The 16,812-nt window shown below is 45.1% G+C and overlaps 1 protein-coding gene across 1 annotated transcript in view; it reads left to right on the top strand.

Annotated features, from left to right (window-relative positions):
* Positions 1-16,812, top strand: part of LOC126194767 (uncharacterized) — a 1,371,323-nt gene that overhangs the window by 1,150,755 nt on the left and 203,756 nt on the right. The window lies entirely within an intron of this gene.

The following is a 16,812-nucleotide window of genomic DNA, read 5'->3' as shown; positions in this document are numbered from 1 at the left end:
CAAGTCTGTTCGAGATGGAGGAGATCAGAGATACTATAAAAAGAGTTTATATCTTCGTCAGAGACTACCGCTAGTAATAATCAGCAAAAGTAATAGAACTCATTTCACAAAATTTTATATTAAAACTTCAGTATTATTTTGAATGCATGGAATATAAATACTTGGGCGTGAAATAATAATGTTTAATGGATTTTTCCTTCTGTAAACGAAGATATCGATCCCTGCTGGACTCGCAGGATTCGCTATGCACTATGTCCCTGGAGGGATGGTCAATATTCATGGATCAAATAGGAACAATGATTCAAAGCAAAATGCTATAGTGAACATGGCCTCTGAAAAGCATACCTTAAAAGCTATGAGCAGTTCCTCTTCTTCGATAATGTGGGACAGATCTCTTCTACGGCAAGCTCTTTGCTTTCCGTATTTTGAGAGGTGGTATAGCGGAGCAAAACAAGAAAAGAACATCCAGTAAGCACGGGCTCTAAAATACGTGCCTTATGAGCTGTGAGCACTTGGTCGTCTTCGCTATTGTGCAACACATGTCTTCTACTAACATGTTCTCATAGCTTACGGCTCTATAAGGTAAGCACTTTAGAGCCCACGTTTACTACACTTTTTTGCTGCATGTTGACCAATCCTCCTGGGCCACCCTAATCGCTATTACAACGTTACAAGATGCAGCTATCATCCGTAAGGAGGCGTTTGTCGCTTGTCACACGCAGAGGACGTCTTCAGGAAGCCCCTAATCGCGTACAGAGCAGGCAGCGAGGAGCACGTAGTGCTGAGTGCAACGGTTGCCGCCAAACGCGTTCGCTGCCTCTGTTGGAGCGTGCTGGGCGGGTTGCCAGACCTCGGCTCCTGCGCTATGCTTTGACGCGCCGGCGGCACCCAATAGTCAAAGAGGACTCTGCGAAGGCTAGGCTATTCCCGCTGTTAACAAGGCGATGGACAGCGGCCGACAGCTCTCTATCTGTCCATCTGTCTGACCGGGGACATTTGTGGCTTTTACAACCTCATGACACTTGCCCCGAAGTAATTCAGTACCTTTGTAGGTCAGACTGGACACTGTCTCTTCACTGGGAACTATTGTAGTGAGTAGGACTGTTGATGTTTTTGAAAATATCGGAAATCCGGTGTATCGATGTTTAAAAAAAGTATCATTATCGGTTCACGATATATCGGAAAAAAGTATCGATGAAAAATAATGTCAACCTACAAGCCTACAAAAATATCAGCTGCATGTTATATATATATATATATATATATATATATATATATATATATATATATATATATATATATATATATATGTTGGTAGGTTGACATTATTTTTCGTGAGTGCCTCCGACGATATACCGTCGCTTTAAGCACTGTATATATATTTTACTATTCATTTATTATTACATATTCTGAACATCAATAAGCTAGCGGCCTGTCTATCCCCCTTAGTGGAAAAATTGAAAGGAGAACGATGCACGTTCACGCTTGGTGACAACCACTTTGCTAGCAATGGTAACTGCACGTAAGTGGCATAATAAAAGGTGTCTGACGGTTTCGTCGCTGGGCTTCGTCACACATCAAATTAGTTCGGAACATTTCGCCTTCCCTGTGTGTTTCCTTTCTGCCAACGCCAGCGACCTAAGAGCAGTAGTATCAATATTGCGTGGTGAAGCTAAACGTGGGAGTTTCTGTTAGTAGCGCCGAGCGCCGATTATATCAGCTTTTAAGCTTCGACAACATGGTTGTGGAGGAACTGCTATTGCTATAAATTAACTCAGTATTAAGAAAACAGTTTTAATCGCGTTTTTTTATTTATATAGTGCCGACCGGTTTCAGCCGATCGCAGGGGCCACCTTCAGAGCGAACATACTATGAGATTACAATATATGTCTTAGACAACTAATGATAACCATCTTAAAAGAGTGGATTACGTAAATATAATGTTTTACCCACTGGTCGAACGCTGGTGGCGTCACGTCTAGCGAGGTGTGGCAGGAGACCTGTAAGGAATTGGCCTTATGTCTGAGTTTATATATCAAGCTATGAGCACGTGAGCGTATAGTACGAATGAAGATAAGGTAACTTTATAACGTTCTTTTATAAGTTCGATGTTGAAAAGTTTTTCTCATACTTTTTTATGTTTATTTATTTAACAGTGTTTTTTAAAATGAACATGATTTCTTTACATTGTAATCCTAACACAAATTGTATTATACTTCAATTTTAAAGCCTAGACATCTACCATTGGCCACCGCTGGAGGCTTTGCTTACGCTCGTGTGCTCACAGCTTGCTGTATAAACTCAGATTAAGACTGTTATCTTAATACTGAGATATCAGCTTTTCTCTCACGTGTCTCCGTCCACCGTGAAGAATAATCTTGTTATTCAGATTTTTTGCTTTTTAACGCAACTGGTATGCCATTTCTTCACATCGGGAATCTTGTTATTCCATTCACACCGCCACCTCCGAGTGCAGTCGGGTTTCTTTTGTGTCACACATACTTGCTCTACACAGTAAAAGAAAAGATTAGACGTGATGAAAGCTCAAAAAGTAGTAAGACTCCTTCACACAGCGAAAGTAAAATTATGTTCTACTACAATTTCAAAAGAACAATTTACAATATTTACCGAAAAAATATAATGGAAATAAAAATATCGGCACTCGATATTGCTAATCTGATACTCATACATTGATGTATATGTGAACATGTTTTCGCCGATACATATCGAAATTTTTTGTACTAATGCCGATATATCGATACTATATCAACAGCCCTAATAGTGGGCTTACTAAAAAATGGTTCAAATGGCTCTGAGCACTATGGGACTCAACTGCTGAGGTCATTAGTCCCCTAGAACTTAGAACTAGTTAAACCTAACTAACCTAAGGACATCACAAACATCCATGCCCGAGGCAGGATTCGAACCTGCGACCGTAGCGGTCTTGCGGTTCCAGACTGCAGCGCCTTTAACCGCACGGCCACTTCGGCCGGCAGTGGGCTTACTATTGAGGATAATTGCCGCCGCGGATAGACAGTACACATCTTAAGGATGGAGCGGAAATTGAGCAACCTTAAATTCAAAATATTCCAATCTTTGTTAATGTACTTATAATGTATACACTTGAAAACATAGAGTTTCGCGTAATAGACCGAAGAAACAACGACAGAAATAAAAGAAAGGTTCAAGAGTGGGATTAAAATTCAAGTGAAAGGACATAATGTTAAAGTCCACTAATGACATTGCTATCCTCTGTGTAAGTGAAGAGGAATTATAGGATCTGCTGGAAGGAATGGAAGATCTGATGAGTAAAGAATATGAACTGAGAGTAAATCGAAGAAAGACGAATGTAATGAGAAGTAGCAGGAATGAGAATATCTAGAAAGTTGGTAATACAGAACTGGTGATCACGAAGTAGACGGAGTTAAGGAATTCTGCTACCTAGGCAGCAAAATACCCCAGGACGGACGAGGCGAGTGTTTATCGCCCTGTGTGCTGTTGCACCAACTCGCTGTAGCCTGCAGCTTCGTTCATCGGCCTCTTACCAGTGCTACGAATTGTATGGTACCGTCCTCCTGGTAACGGTCAGTTGTTATTGTTTCAGAGAACAAAATTGGACCTACAACTCTTCTGCGCGAAGTTGCTCAACGTATTCCAACCTACTGTGAATGTAATGGAGTCTCGTGGAAAACATGAGCTTTTTCTGTACCCCGATATCTGTCATTCTGGCTGTTTGCACAGCTACTTAGATGAAACTATGCTTCATCAGAGTAGAAAACTTAATCAAACACCCAACTACTGTTGCTAATGAAACGCAAACACCGTTGACACTAACGTAGCCTTTTTCCTCTAACAGGTTCTCGACGCTCACGCACAAGGTGAATGCGATACGGACGGAGATTCACCTTCTTTGTGGCTCTGCGAACACTCGCGTAAGACATTCCAGTTTGCTGACTTGCTTGTAACATACATCACCTACAGATGCCATTTTGAACCTGTCCTGCAGGTGCGCTGTCTGTCGGAAGTGACGGAAACTTCGCGCTCGCTCAGGAGACTTCAGATAACACATACTTAACGTTTCACATTCGTAGCATTGTTTTCGGGTGAGAAAAAAAATGCGGTTCATTACTTTCTGGGCAACCCTCATATTAGTTGTAATGGAGAGTATTTTGAAAGGGATAAGGCTTTTTGTAAACAAGTTATAGCTTTTAAAAAATAATACCGTTTTTTGGGGGGGTACCCCCTCGTATCGTTTACTACATTTTTGCTGATCATGCAGTAAAATTCCAGCGTCTGGCATAACGCTATAATTTATTACATCTCTGCTACTAACTCTACTCGCGGCACATTTTGCAGTGTTCACGTATGCTGAAAGGTCTCTGTTGGATTCCTTTCATGTTAACTTCTTAAATCTGTTGTCATTTACGGCATAAATTCCTCTTCTAATTTTACTGTGGTGTTTCTGACTATCTGGGAGGAGACTGAGTAGTGAAACGTGTTACTTTTACACATAAACAAGAACAATCTGTCATACTACTACACTTTAAAGCACAGTTTATATGTAATTCATGTCACACAGTCTCATACGGAACCTACATCCGCTTTCTTTTATATACTGTATATGATAAGATACTGTCCCTTCCCTTCTGTGTGAGAGGATGAATCAGCAAATGTATTTCTAGTTGCATGCTTGAGGGTAGCAGACAAGCCGGTCTGCTAGAGAACAGTAGGACCAACGTCGGAACAGGTAGCTACGCTTTCTAAAAGCAGAGAGGTTTCTATTCTTAGTATGGTCCTGTCCGTCCCATGTCATGTTGGTATAGGAAGCTGCCCATCTGGCCACTTCCGTTTGTATTTGTGAGCCACCCTCAGGAAGGGACCAGGGCAGTCTGTCCGTGGCGAGCGTCTGAAGTGGTAAGATCTCCGGCTAAGCGCGTGTCTGCTAAGTCCGTAGGACAATGGATTTCTTAAGTTCAGCCTAACTGAAAATTTAATCACCTTTATTTCAGGTTTAGCTCTAAAATATCTAATGTTGTCTTAAATTGCAACGCAGTGTATTTCGAGTGTGAAGTTCAGAATATCTTCCAGTAGTTACTTTGTCACTACTTTGTGAGTAAAGTGGAACCACGTGTTGATCAGTAACTCTAACTAAGATCATCAATCTTAAATGCGAATGTGCGTGAGATTATAACGTCTCGTCTTGACAACATTTTTCAATATAGCAACTTTTCTTTATGTTCAACCCACGTGGGGAGTACTTTGTGAGACCAGTACCACGTGCTTATACAATTGTTTGACCCATCAGGTTAATAGTAAGACGTTAGTAACCAGTTCGAGGTTTTTCTTTTGTAAATTGCTTTTCGATCTAATTTATTTTAATTATCAAAATTATTGTGGAGTTACACTCTTTGTGTAAACCAAGTTGACCACGTGAAGCATGTGGTGTAGTCATCAAAGTAGCCCTCAGCTATTCTTTTCGGGAAGATTTCACAGAGAGTTAGTATGAATTTAGCATACCAGTGTGTGGTAATTACATGACGGACAGGATTGCGCTACGAACGTAACTTCTTTGGGTGAAAATTGAATCGGTTGGTTGTGGTTAATTTCCTCTTGCATATGTTTCAACGTTCTTCGTGTGTTATTTTATGAATGCAGTGTTGTATGTAGTCTCCCAATCTTGGCTCCCTATTTGATGTGTTCCGTAAGATTACAAGCTCACATTTACACAATCCTAAATAAGGCACCAGCTTAGTTATGACTCAAGTTTAATATGCTGAAATTTCAATGATCGATGTTAAAATAAATTTCCAAATATAAATTGATTTATTTCTTTTTATTCAAATTCTCTTTTATATATATGTCACCGGTTGTCGTATGACTATTAAAAGATTATAATTAATGTTAGTCTGGTTGGGAATTTGGTAAGCTAGACTGGATACCTGGTGAAACAGTTGCTCAGTAATGCAAGGTTAACTTCCCCAGACAGCTCACAGCTTTTAACCCGCTTTTATTGTCTATCAGCACCGCTTGCAGAGCAAATTAAAGCAACAACGTTACAATGCCACTCAATGTACCCACAAAGTCACATCATTGTATGACCAATACTTCGGCAGATATGACGTTGTACACATGAGAGACAGATTCTATTACGGAATCGTAGGGAGGTTTACTGGTAAGACAATAACGAAGGCGGAAACAGCGTCGCTATTCACGTGGCTACGATCAGTGTTGTGTCCTGACGAAAAGGTGTTGGCGCTGCCCGTGCGGCGCTAAATTCTCCCAGCAGAGGCTCCCGCGCCTGTTGGGACGCTGTTATCTCAGGGAACACGCTAGTTCCGCGGTCGTAAATACTTTGCACGCTGCCGGGGCGTCTTGTGCGGAAAGCCAATAACAACTCGGCGCCCAGCCTCCACGACTTTTCGCGCCGATTCCCTGTTCTTTCCGTGTGATCCATACGCCGCCTCGTAGCTTCCTCGATAGAACACGCCATATCTCGCTCTTCGTGCTGCATTACCATATGTCTAACACAGACTCCGGCCGTAAATCTCGTCCCTTCCCAGTTTGATGTATGTTCTTCCATTTCCCCGTGTTCTGCTGTCTTTTTTTCTTCCAAACAGCGCTTTGCTTAAAATTCACATATTATTGCCCAACACAAAAGCCATGTTTAGTCATTGCAATATGGAAACAAATATCGTTCCTATAAGAGAAGGGGAAAATAAACACGGTGAATGGTGTAGAGTAACCATTATTCTGTTTTTGAACTGATAGTAAACGCAATGGGTAGGGTATTGAAGAGAGTTTACAAAATGAACACAAACCAAAGCAAGAAAACGGTAATGGAGTGTGAGCGGCCGGCCACTGTGACCGAGCGGTTCTAGGCGCTTCAGTCCGGAACCGCGCTGCTGCTACGGTCGCAGGTTCGAATCCTGCTTCGGGCATGGATGTATGTGATGTCCTTAGGTTAGTTAGGTTTAAGTAGTTCTAAGTCTAGGGGACTGATGACCTTAGATGTTAAGTCCCATAGTGCTCAGAGCCATTTGAACCATTTGAGTGTCAGCGAAGGAATTGGAGACAACACTGTGTCGAGTATAGACTCCTGACGAAAGCTAGCCCACGTGTGCTAATAACAAGAATCCCACAGTAAATGGGCCCAGGAAATGACACACCCTTTTGGCAGTGGTGGAGCCTAAGGATCGCGGTAATGTACCGCCGAAACAAGTCGTGTTATATAGTAAAGACATTCTGAAGATACAGCTGTAGTAGTACTTTTTCTCATGTAAAACGGGTCTCCCTTCTTGGCCAACACCGCTAACAGTCTGTTTCTAACAAGCGTGTCGTCGACGGGAGCAGAAACTACCACATGTAGAAGTACGAAACCGAATTTCGTTGCAATAATTAAACTTCTATTGTTTGAAACTGATAAACAATATTTTTTGGAAATAATCTTCATTGCTATTTATACGTTTCTCCCACTTCTCTGGCAGGCTACGAATGATACGCCAAGAAACAGTTCTTCTTTTAAAGCGAACCAGTCAGCGAGCCATTTTCGTACATTTTCATACGAGTTGAATCATTGTTGAGCGACAGCGTGACCCAGTGATGCGAACAGATGATAATCGGACAGAGCCAAGTCAGCCGCATGCTCTAGTATTTCCCATCTGAACGCCTCGATTGTTTCCCTGACCCATTTTGTTGCGTGTGATGGGGCGTTATCATGGAGCAGTATGACTCTGTGTTGCCGTTTTTCCATATTCCGGTCATTTTTCACGTAATGCTCCATCGAAATCGATCATTCGCTGTTGGTAGCGATCATTGTTAACGGTGTCACCAGGTTTTAGCTGCTCGTAATAGATGAGACCCTTCTGATCGCACCAAACACAGAGCACTGTCTTCTTTCCAAAGCTATTTGGTCTTGTATTGGATGTCGATGGTTTGCCTGGATTCACCCATGATTTACGACGCTTAGGATTCTCAAAATATATCCATTTTTCGTCACATGCCACTATTCGATGGAGGAACGACTTCCTTTTGTATCTAGCGAGCAGCATTTGACAAGTGGTCTTTCAAATTGCTTGCTGTCTTTCATTCAGTTCACGCGGAACCCACTTTCTGCACCTTGCCCATAGCTTTCAACCGAATAGAAACGGCTTTCTGTGTCACATGCAGATGTTCCGCGAATTCCTGTTGCGTGTGAGTATCATCTACATCCAATAAGAGCTGCAATTCGCTGTCTTCTAACTTTTTCGGTGGTCTCCCGCGCTCGTCGTTTCTCACGTCAAAATAACCACTTTTGAATTTTTTGAACCACTCGAAACACTGTGTTTTCCCAAGAGCATGTTAGCCAAAAGCTCCGACAAGAATTCGATGCGATTTTGCAGCAGTTTTCTTCAAATGATAACATAAAAGCAATGTTGTCCGCAAATCGTAGTTCGTAGGCACAAAACTCTACATGTTTACGGGTTTGAAGCAGATAGGGAACTTGGGTTACTGTGTGCTGACATTCGTCGTCAGCCATTACAGAAAGCGGATAGCGCTGCTGGCACGGTCTCGCGGGCCCTACACTGACGGCTAGCGCCATATTTCGTTTCGCACTTATCTCACAAAAATCTTCATTACGCGAACTACTTCAATACAGCGAGCGTCAATACTGCCAGCTAAATAAAAGATTCTAACTACTAAAGCCACTAACTACTAATAGGCATGTGGTTAGCAAACGAAAGATTTTGTTGGAAATCAAATAATATATATTTTTTTTTACCTTCATAATGTGACATCCAGTTCGAACACGAATATAAATCGTCATTGACGTCTAGTACAAACGTATACAGGGTGGCCCATTGATCGTGACCCGGCCAAATATCTCACGAAATAAGCGTCAAACGAAAAAACTACAATGAGCGAAACTTGTCTAGCTTGAAGGGGGAAACCAGATGGCGTTATGGTTGGCCCGCTAGATGGCGCTGCTATAGCTCAAAAGGATATCAACTGCGTTTTTCTTTAAAATAGGAACCCCCATTTTTTATTACGTATTCGTATAGTACGCAAAGAAATATGAATGTTTTAGTTGGACCACTTTTTCGCTTTGTGATAGATGGCGCTGTAATAGTCTCAAACATATGGCTCACAATTTTAGACGAACAGATGGTAGTAGGTTCGGCTTTTGAAATTAAAATACAGAACGTAGGTACGTTTGAACATTTTATTTCGGTTGTTCCAATGTGATACGTGTAGCTTTGTGAACTTATCGTTTCTGAGGATGCGTGCTGTTGCAGCGTGATTACCTGTAAATACCACATTAATGCAATAAATGCTCAAAATGATGTCCCGTCAACCTCAATGCATTTGGAGCAATACGTGTAACAACATTCCTCTCAATAGCGAGTAGTTCGCCTTCCGTAATGTTCGCACGTGCATTGACAATGCGCTGACGCATGTTGTCAGGCGTTGTCGGTGGATGACGATAGCAAATATCCTTCAACTTTGCCCACAGAAAGAAATCCGGACACGTCAGATCCGGCGAACGCGCGGGCCATGGTATGGTGCTTCGACGACCAATACACCTGTCATGAAGTATACTATTCAATACGGCTTAACCCGCACGCGAGCTATGTGCCGGACATCCATCACGTTGGAAGTACATCGCCATTCCGTCATGCAGTGAAATATCTTGTAGTAACATCGGTAGAACATTACGTAGGAAATCAACATACATTGCAACATTTAGATTGCCATCGATAAAATGGGGACGAATTATCGTTCCTTCCATAATGCCGCACCATACATTAACCCGCCAAGGTCGCTGATGTTCCACTTGTCGCAGCCATCGTGGATTTTCCGTTGCCCAGTAGTGCATATTATGGCGGTTTTCGTTACCGCTGTTGGTGAATGACGCTTCGTTGCTAAATAGAACGCGTGCAAAACATCTGTCATCCTCCCGTAATTCCTCTTGTGCCCAGTGGCAGAACTGTACACGACGTTCAAAGTCGTCGCCATGCAATTCCTGGTGCATAGAAATATGGTACGGGTGCAATCGATGTTGATGTAGCATTCTCAACACCGACGCTTTTCAGATTCCCGATTCTCGCGCAATTTGATGTGCGGATTAGCCGCGACAGCAGCTAAAACACCTACTTGGGCAGCATCATCTGTTGCAGGTCGTGGTTGACGTTTCACATGTGGCTGAACACTTCCTGTTTCCTTAAATAACGTAACTATCCGGCGAACGGTCCGGACACTTGGATGTCGTCCAGGATACCGAGCAGCATACATAGCACACGCCCGTTGGGCATTTTGATCACAATAGGCATACATCAACACGATATCGACCTTTTCCGCAATTGGTAAATAGTCCATTTTAACACGGGTAATGTATCACGAAGCAAATACCGTCCGCACTGGCGGAATGTTACGTGATACCACGTACTTATACGTTTCTGACTATTACAGCGCCATCTATCACAAAGCGAAAAAAGTGGTCCACTAAAACATTCATATTTCTTTATGTACTACACGAATATGTAATAAAAATGGGGGTTCCTGTTTTTAAAAACGCAGTTGATATCCGTTTGACCTGCGGTTTCATACTTTTATACCTGGTATAAAGCTTTCTCCTTTCTTGTCTCAGCTTTGAGGCACTTTAGTCAATGACCCTATTCGAAGAGCAGAAGCCTGGAGTATGTCGGTCGAATTCTACTGGGAGCCTTCATTTTGCGTTCGTGTACTAAGGAGCGTCCGGCAGCCAGGTACATACCGCGCCACATGTCGCGGAGGCGCGTCGCCGTCTGCCAACAATGCATTTAATTGCGGCAGTGGCGCTCACCCCCCTCGCCTTCCCCCCCCCCCTCGCCATCCCCCCCCCCCCACCCGACCAACGGCCTGTCGTACACGTGCGTGTCTCGTTTCGGTGTGGTGGGCATGTCACGCGGCCGACAGTTCGCCGATTACACGCCGCAGCGGACGCGGGGCAGGGATCGGAATGCCAATAAATTTGGCCGCTCCTCTGGAAGAAGGAGTGCCGCGCGAGCTCAGCTGAGTGGGAGCAGCCTATAGCCTGCTGATGTGCCGGCTTAGCGGCAATTACTGCAGTCGTGCCTCACGCTGTCTGCCGTTCGACTATCGACTAGTGGTCGCTCATTTACTGGAGGGGGGATGGAATGCAATCACGTCTGCATCTTCCCTAGCTGCACTTCATGTATACTCCAGCCGTTTCACGTCGCCGTTTCGAAACGTTAAATGACGCTACTGCAAATGGAGTGCCATATAACTTCGCAAAGTATGCAGTGTATAACATTCAGAACGAGGCAGCAAGTTAACTTCGTCAATAGCAACAGTAAGGCAGGGAATCCAAGAACTGTTTACTTATTTGTCTAGAAGTTGAATTTTTGTACTGTGTGTGGTGGAGAAAATCGACCCATTTTAAGGTCAGAGGAGGGCAGGGTACATCCAATCGAGCAAATACTTTCATATTATCACAGGTCGAAAAAACACGTTGTAGAGCTACTGTCATAAAACGACAGCCAATCAGCGATGGACAAGCGGAAGTGTGTGGATTTCAAATATCTTACCCCAGCCGCCACCTTTTATGCTAAAAAGAGCTGATACTTGTTTCAACTGCAGGGCCTAAGCTTTGCAAACTAACCCTGACTAGTCCGGCCATCCTGATTTAGGTTGTTCCATTAAGTTTCGGGTGTGCAGCCGCAAGAAATCTCCTTCTTCTTCTAATATTTCGGCTGTATAACGTTCAGCCATCTTCAGAGTGAGCCGCAAGACTGCCGCTCCAGTTTTTTTTTCTTTATTGTTGTTTTAAACCCGTACAACAGGCATGCTGTCAGCAGCATTCTACGCCGCTCTTCAGCCAGAGGATACACAAAGAGAAGAAACACTGAGAAGACACATAAGTTACAGAACGGTGGGCAAGAAAACAGTAGACACATAAAGACAAAGACGGAGCCATTCACACTCGACGAGAATCCACACTGCAAACTGTTGATACGACGCACAAACACTGAAGAAGACGATGGCACTGGTGAACGATGGAGTGTGACGGTGAACACTGAACACTAAACATGACGGCACACACGAAACACTGATGGCGGTGATCTCTGGCGCACGAATGTCCACTTAGCGTGTGCGAGTCCGGGGACCTGCCAAGAGGGGAACAGGGGTGAGGTGGGGGAGAGGGGAGAAAAAGGATGCCAATGGCTGAGGAGACGGGGGCAGGAGGAGAGGGACAGGGGAGGGGAAGCCCGGGGGCGGAGGGGGGAGAAATGGAGGAGGGAGTGAAAAGGGAGAGAAGGGAGGGAGGGCGCCCAGAGGAGCAAGCACAGGAGGAGGGCGGGAGGATCAAAGTTGGTAGGAGGGGTAGATGGAGGGGAGGACGGCATCATCAGGGAGGGGGAGCTGGCGGAAGCCACCTTGGGAGAGGGTATGGAGGGTGGAGAGATGGAGACCGGGTGGGACGTGGGAATACAGGCGCGGCAGCGGGCGGGGGTGGGAGAGGATCGGAGAGACGAGCGGGTGAGGAGGATCGAGTTTGCGGGAGGTGTACAGGATCCGTATCCTTTCAAGGAAAAGGAGGAGGTGGGGGAAGGGGAGGAGATCGTACAGGATCCACGTGGGGGAGGGGAGACGGATGCGATAGGCGAGGCGGACAGCATGATGTTCAAGGATTTGGAGGGATTTATAAAAGGTAGGGGGGCGGAGATCCAAGCCGGATGGGCATAACAAAGGATAGGGCGGATATTTATAGGTGTGGAGGATGGTGGAGGGGTCCAGACCCCACGTACGGCCGGAGAGGAGCTTGAGGAGACTGAGTCGGGAGTGTGCCTTGGCTTGGATACTCCGGAGGTGGGGAGTCCAGGAGAGGCGACGGTCGAGGGTGACGCCAAGGTACTTAAGGGTGGGAGTCAGGGCGATAGGACGGCCATAGATGGTGAGATAGAAATCAAGGAGGCGGAAGGAAGGGGTGGTTTTGCCTACAATGATCGCCTGGGTTTTGGAGGGATTGACCTTGAGCAACCACTGGTTGCACCAATCGGTGAACCGGTCAAGATGGGATTGGAGAAGGTGTTGGGAGCGCTGCAGGGTGGGGGCAAGGGCAAGGAAGGCGGTGTCATCGGCAAACTGGAGGAGGTGGACGGGGGGTGACGGCGGCGGCATGTCCGCCGTGTACAAAAGGTACAGAAGGGGGGAGAGGATGGAGCCTTGGGGCACACCGGCGGAGGGGAAAAAGGTGTAGGAATCTGTGTTAGGGATGGTGACATAGGAGCCGCTCCAGTGCTCGCTTCGTCCCTTTATACTCATGTACCGCGCGACTGCGCATGCGGCCACAGATGCAAATGCGCCAGAGACGTTGGTCGGCGGCAGAGACGTGCATAATGCGCGAGTTGTATCTATGACTGCGCAGTTGATCTGTGTTGGCATATCGATATATTATTGTGAGCTGCACTGTGACGACGTCTTTGTGAGTTTATTACAGCAAGTGCCGGATTCCAGGATTTATCAAGATTGAAACCACTATCTCTATTAATTAAATTCGTCGTCAAGCGAATTTCAATCGCCTCCTTCACTATCGAGTCCCAAAAGGATGATGTAGTTGCCAAAATTTCGACGTTGTCATACAACATACTGTGACCATTATCAATACAGTGCTCTGCCACTGCCGACTTATTAGGTTGTAAAAGTCGTGTGTACCTCCGGTGTTCTGTACATCTTTCTTGGACAGTACGAGTTGTTTGTCCGATGTAAGAAAGGCCACATTCACATGGACTTTTGTAAACTCCAGATTTTCGGAGCAGCAAATCATCTTTCACGGAGCCCACGAGTGCAGCTGTCTTGGGTGGAGGACGAAAAATCACTTTTACTTTGTGTCTGCCAAGGATGCGTCCTAGTTTTGATGAGAGGCTACCCACATATGGCAGGAAGGCCATCGATTTAAAGGTTTCTTCATCTTCTTCTGCATTCTTTGTGGCCTCTTTCGGTTTCATTTTTAGTGCCCTCTGTGTTTGTTGTGGAGAGTACCCATTGTCTTCAAACATTCTTTGTAAGTGGGAAAGTTCATCTTGCAGACTGCTTTCGTCAGAAATAAGATGCGCTCTGTGGGTCAAAGTTCGGAGAACACTCATTGTCTGGGCAGGATGGTGACAGCTATTTGCACGTAAATACAGATCGGTGTGCGTCGGCTTCCTATATACTTCCTGTCCCAAAGTGCCATCCTCTCTGCGCCGAACCAAAACATCCAAGAATGGAAGGCATCCCTCCTTTTCAATTTCCATTGTGAACTTTATTTGATCGTGGAGGGAGTTCAGATGTCTTAAGAAGTCTTGCAAGTTGTCTTCACCATGGGGCCAAACTACAAAGGTGTCATCAACATACCTCCAGAATACCGTGGGTTTCAAGTCAGCAGATTCAAGCGCCTTCTCCTCGAAGTCCTCCATAAATAAATTGGCCACCAGAGGGACTACCCATGGCGACTCCGTCCGTCTGTTCAAAAAATTCGTTGTTAAAAAAGAAATGTGTGGAGGTCAGAACATGTTTAAATAAAGCAGAAATCTGTTTGTCAAAACTGATTTAGGTTCCAGAATGAGATTTTCACTCTGCAGCGGAGTGTGCGCTGATATGAAACTTCCTGGCAGATTAAAACTGTGTGCCCGACCGAGACTCGAACTCGGGACCTTTGCCTTTCGCGGGCAAGTGCTCTACCAACTTTTTTTTTTTTTTTTTTGTTCAGCGCCTTTTTTTTTTTAAGTGCTCTACCATCTTTTTTTTATTTTTATTTTTATTTTTTTTTTATTGAATAAACGGAGAGTACATATATATATATACACAAAGCAAAAGTTCTTCAAGGTACCAGTTAAACATATACAAATGAGTGTTAGGTAAACAAATTATTAGAATAACATTAAATACAACAAAATGTAACACATCCTGTTTCTCCTTTTTGTTTTCTTTTTCTAATTATTGAACCAACTAAAAGTACATATAGACTAACTATGCAAGAGTTCTTCAAGGTACCATTGAAACACATACAAATGACTGTTAGTTAAACAAAAAAATATTAAAAAGGAAAACATTAAATACAACAAAATATAACATGTTCTGTCTTCTTCCTTTTTTTTTTTGTAAGTTTGTTTGTGTTCTTGGTCGATGCATGAGAACGTGGATAAGGGTGTTGCATCATGTGACAGGTGGGCATGGTACACCCCAACTTTGAGGGGGGTCAAGGAAGACGCTGCGGAGAAAACCGGCAAAAGTTTGTCGGTAAGATGGTTTTCGGCTGAGGGTGCTATGCGCGGTCACAACTTTGTACCAGAAGTCAAGGGCAGTATGCGGACCACTCTGAAAGAGGTATTCTAAAGCCAGTCCTCGAAACCAGATTAGGGTATGGTGCTTAGCAAGAGGGTAATGAAATGTTTGGGGCAACAAAAGGAAATCCGGGGTTACCGTCGTCGGCGGGGCACGGAGGTAAAAGCCCACGATTCGTTGGATGAGGAGCCATACGTGTTGTTTCAGGGGGCACGTAAGACGGTGCTCGTCGGTGTCTTCGAGCTGACAGTCAGGGCAGAGTGGGGAGGTGGCCAGTCCTATGCGATAAAGTCGACTATTAGTCGGGAATTTTCCATAGACTAAAACATACCAGAGTGCAGACACAGACGACGGTAAAAAGGGTGCATGCACACACCCCCAAACCGTGCGCCAGTTAATATCAGGATGCTGTAGCACCATGGGGTCGCAAGGGTTGGACAGCATAAACAAACGATAGTAATCTTTTGTACGGTGAGGACGGGTGACTGGAAGATCGGCCCGAACGTAGCTGAGTTCGAGGAAACAATTGGCGACGTAGTACAATAATGAAGAAATAGGTGCCACATTGATCGGTGGATCGAGAGAAGCTGGTCGGAGGATATCTAAGAGACTGCGTGTTAAGGACGGGACCGGCCCCTGCCAGTGCCGCAACAGAGTGTGGACAAAGAGTGCGGAAGATCGTGCCCGCACGTTGACGAGTCCGAGGCCACCTTTTGCAGGAGGCAGTGTTAGAGTGTTGTAGCGGACTTTGAAAAGTGCCCCTGCTGACACGAAATATCCAAAGGCTGATTGGATGCGGCGGCCAAGGAGTAACGGCATTGGGAGTATCTGGGCGACGTGTACCAGTTTAGGGGCGACATACATGTTGACATAGGACACACGTTGGAGTTGGTTTAAGTTACGGTGCACTTGACCGCGGACATGGTGCCGAATCGACTGCAAAAGCCGCCGGTAAGCCAGGGCCGCTGTGCGGTGTGTGGAGCTCGTAAATTCGATACCCAAGTAACGAAGGGTGGCACTGACTGGGAGTGGGGTCGGCACCATAGCCGGGAGGCCGCGCCCAATGTGCATCATAGTCGATTTACGGACATTAAGAATGCTACCAGAATGACGTCCATACTGGTGGATCCATTGGATGGCGTCATTGAGTTCCGTGGGGGAGCAGGTGAGAAAGAGGAGATCGTCCGCATAAGCCCTACAGTGAAAGGTGTAGTCGCGCAAAGTGAGGCCCTGCAGTCTAGAGGTAAGTCCAGTGATGAGGGGCTCAAGTGCAATGGCATATAGTAAAGTAGACATAGGGCATCCCTGACGCACAGAGCGGCGTATAGGGATCGGTCCTACAAGCCTCCCATTGACTTGTACCATCGAGACCGCGGGAAGTAGTAACCGGCGAATGGCATCCACAAAAAGCAATGGGAACCCCATACGTGTCGCCACCATGAGGAGGAATGGGTGTCGAACGCGATCAAAGGCACTCGTGAAATCGACGGATACCAGTGCTGCACGAAG

This window comes from Schistocerca nitens, chromosome 7 (assembly GCF_023898315.1).
Source record: "Schistocerca nitens isolate TAMUIC-IGC-003100 chromosome 7, iqSchNite1.1, whole genome shotgun sequence".
Lineage (NCBI taxonomy): Eukaryota > Metazoa > Arthropoda > Insecta > Orthoptera > Acrididae > Schistocerca > Schistocerca nitens.
Note: the sequence above shows the minus strand (reverse complement) of the source record. Positions and strands in the feature narration are given on the sequence as shown.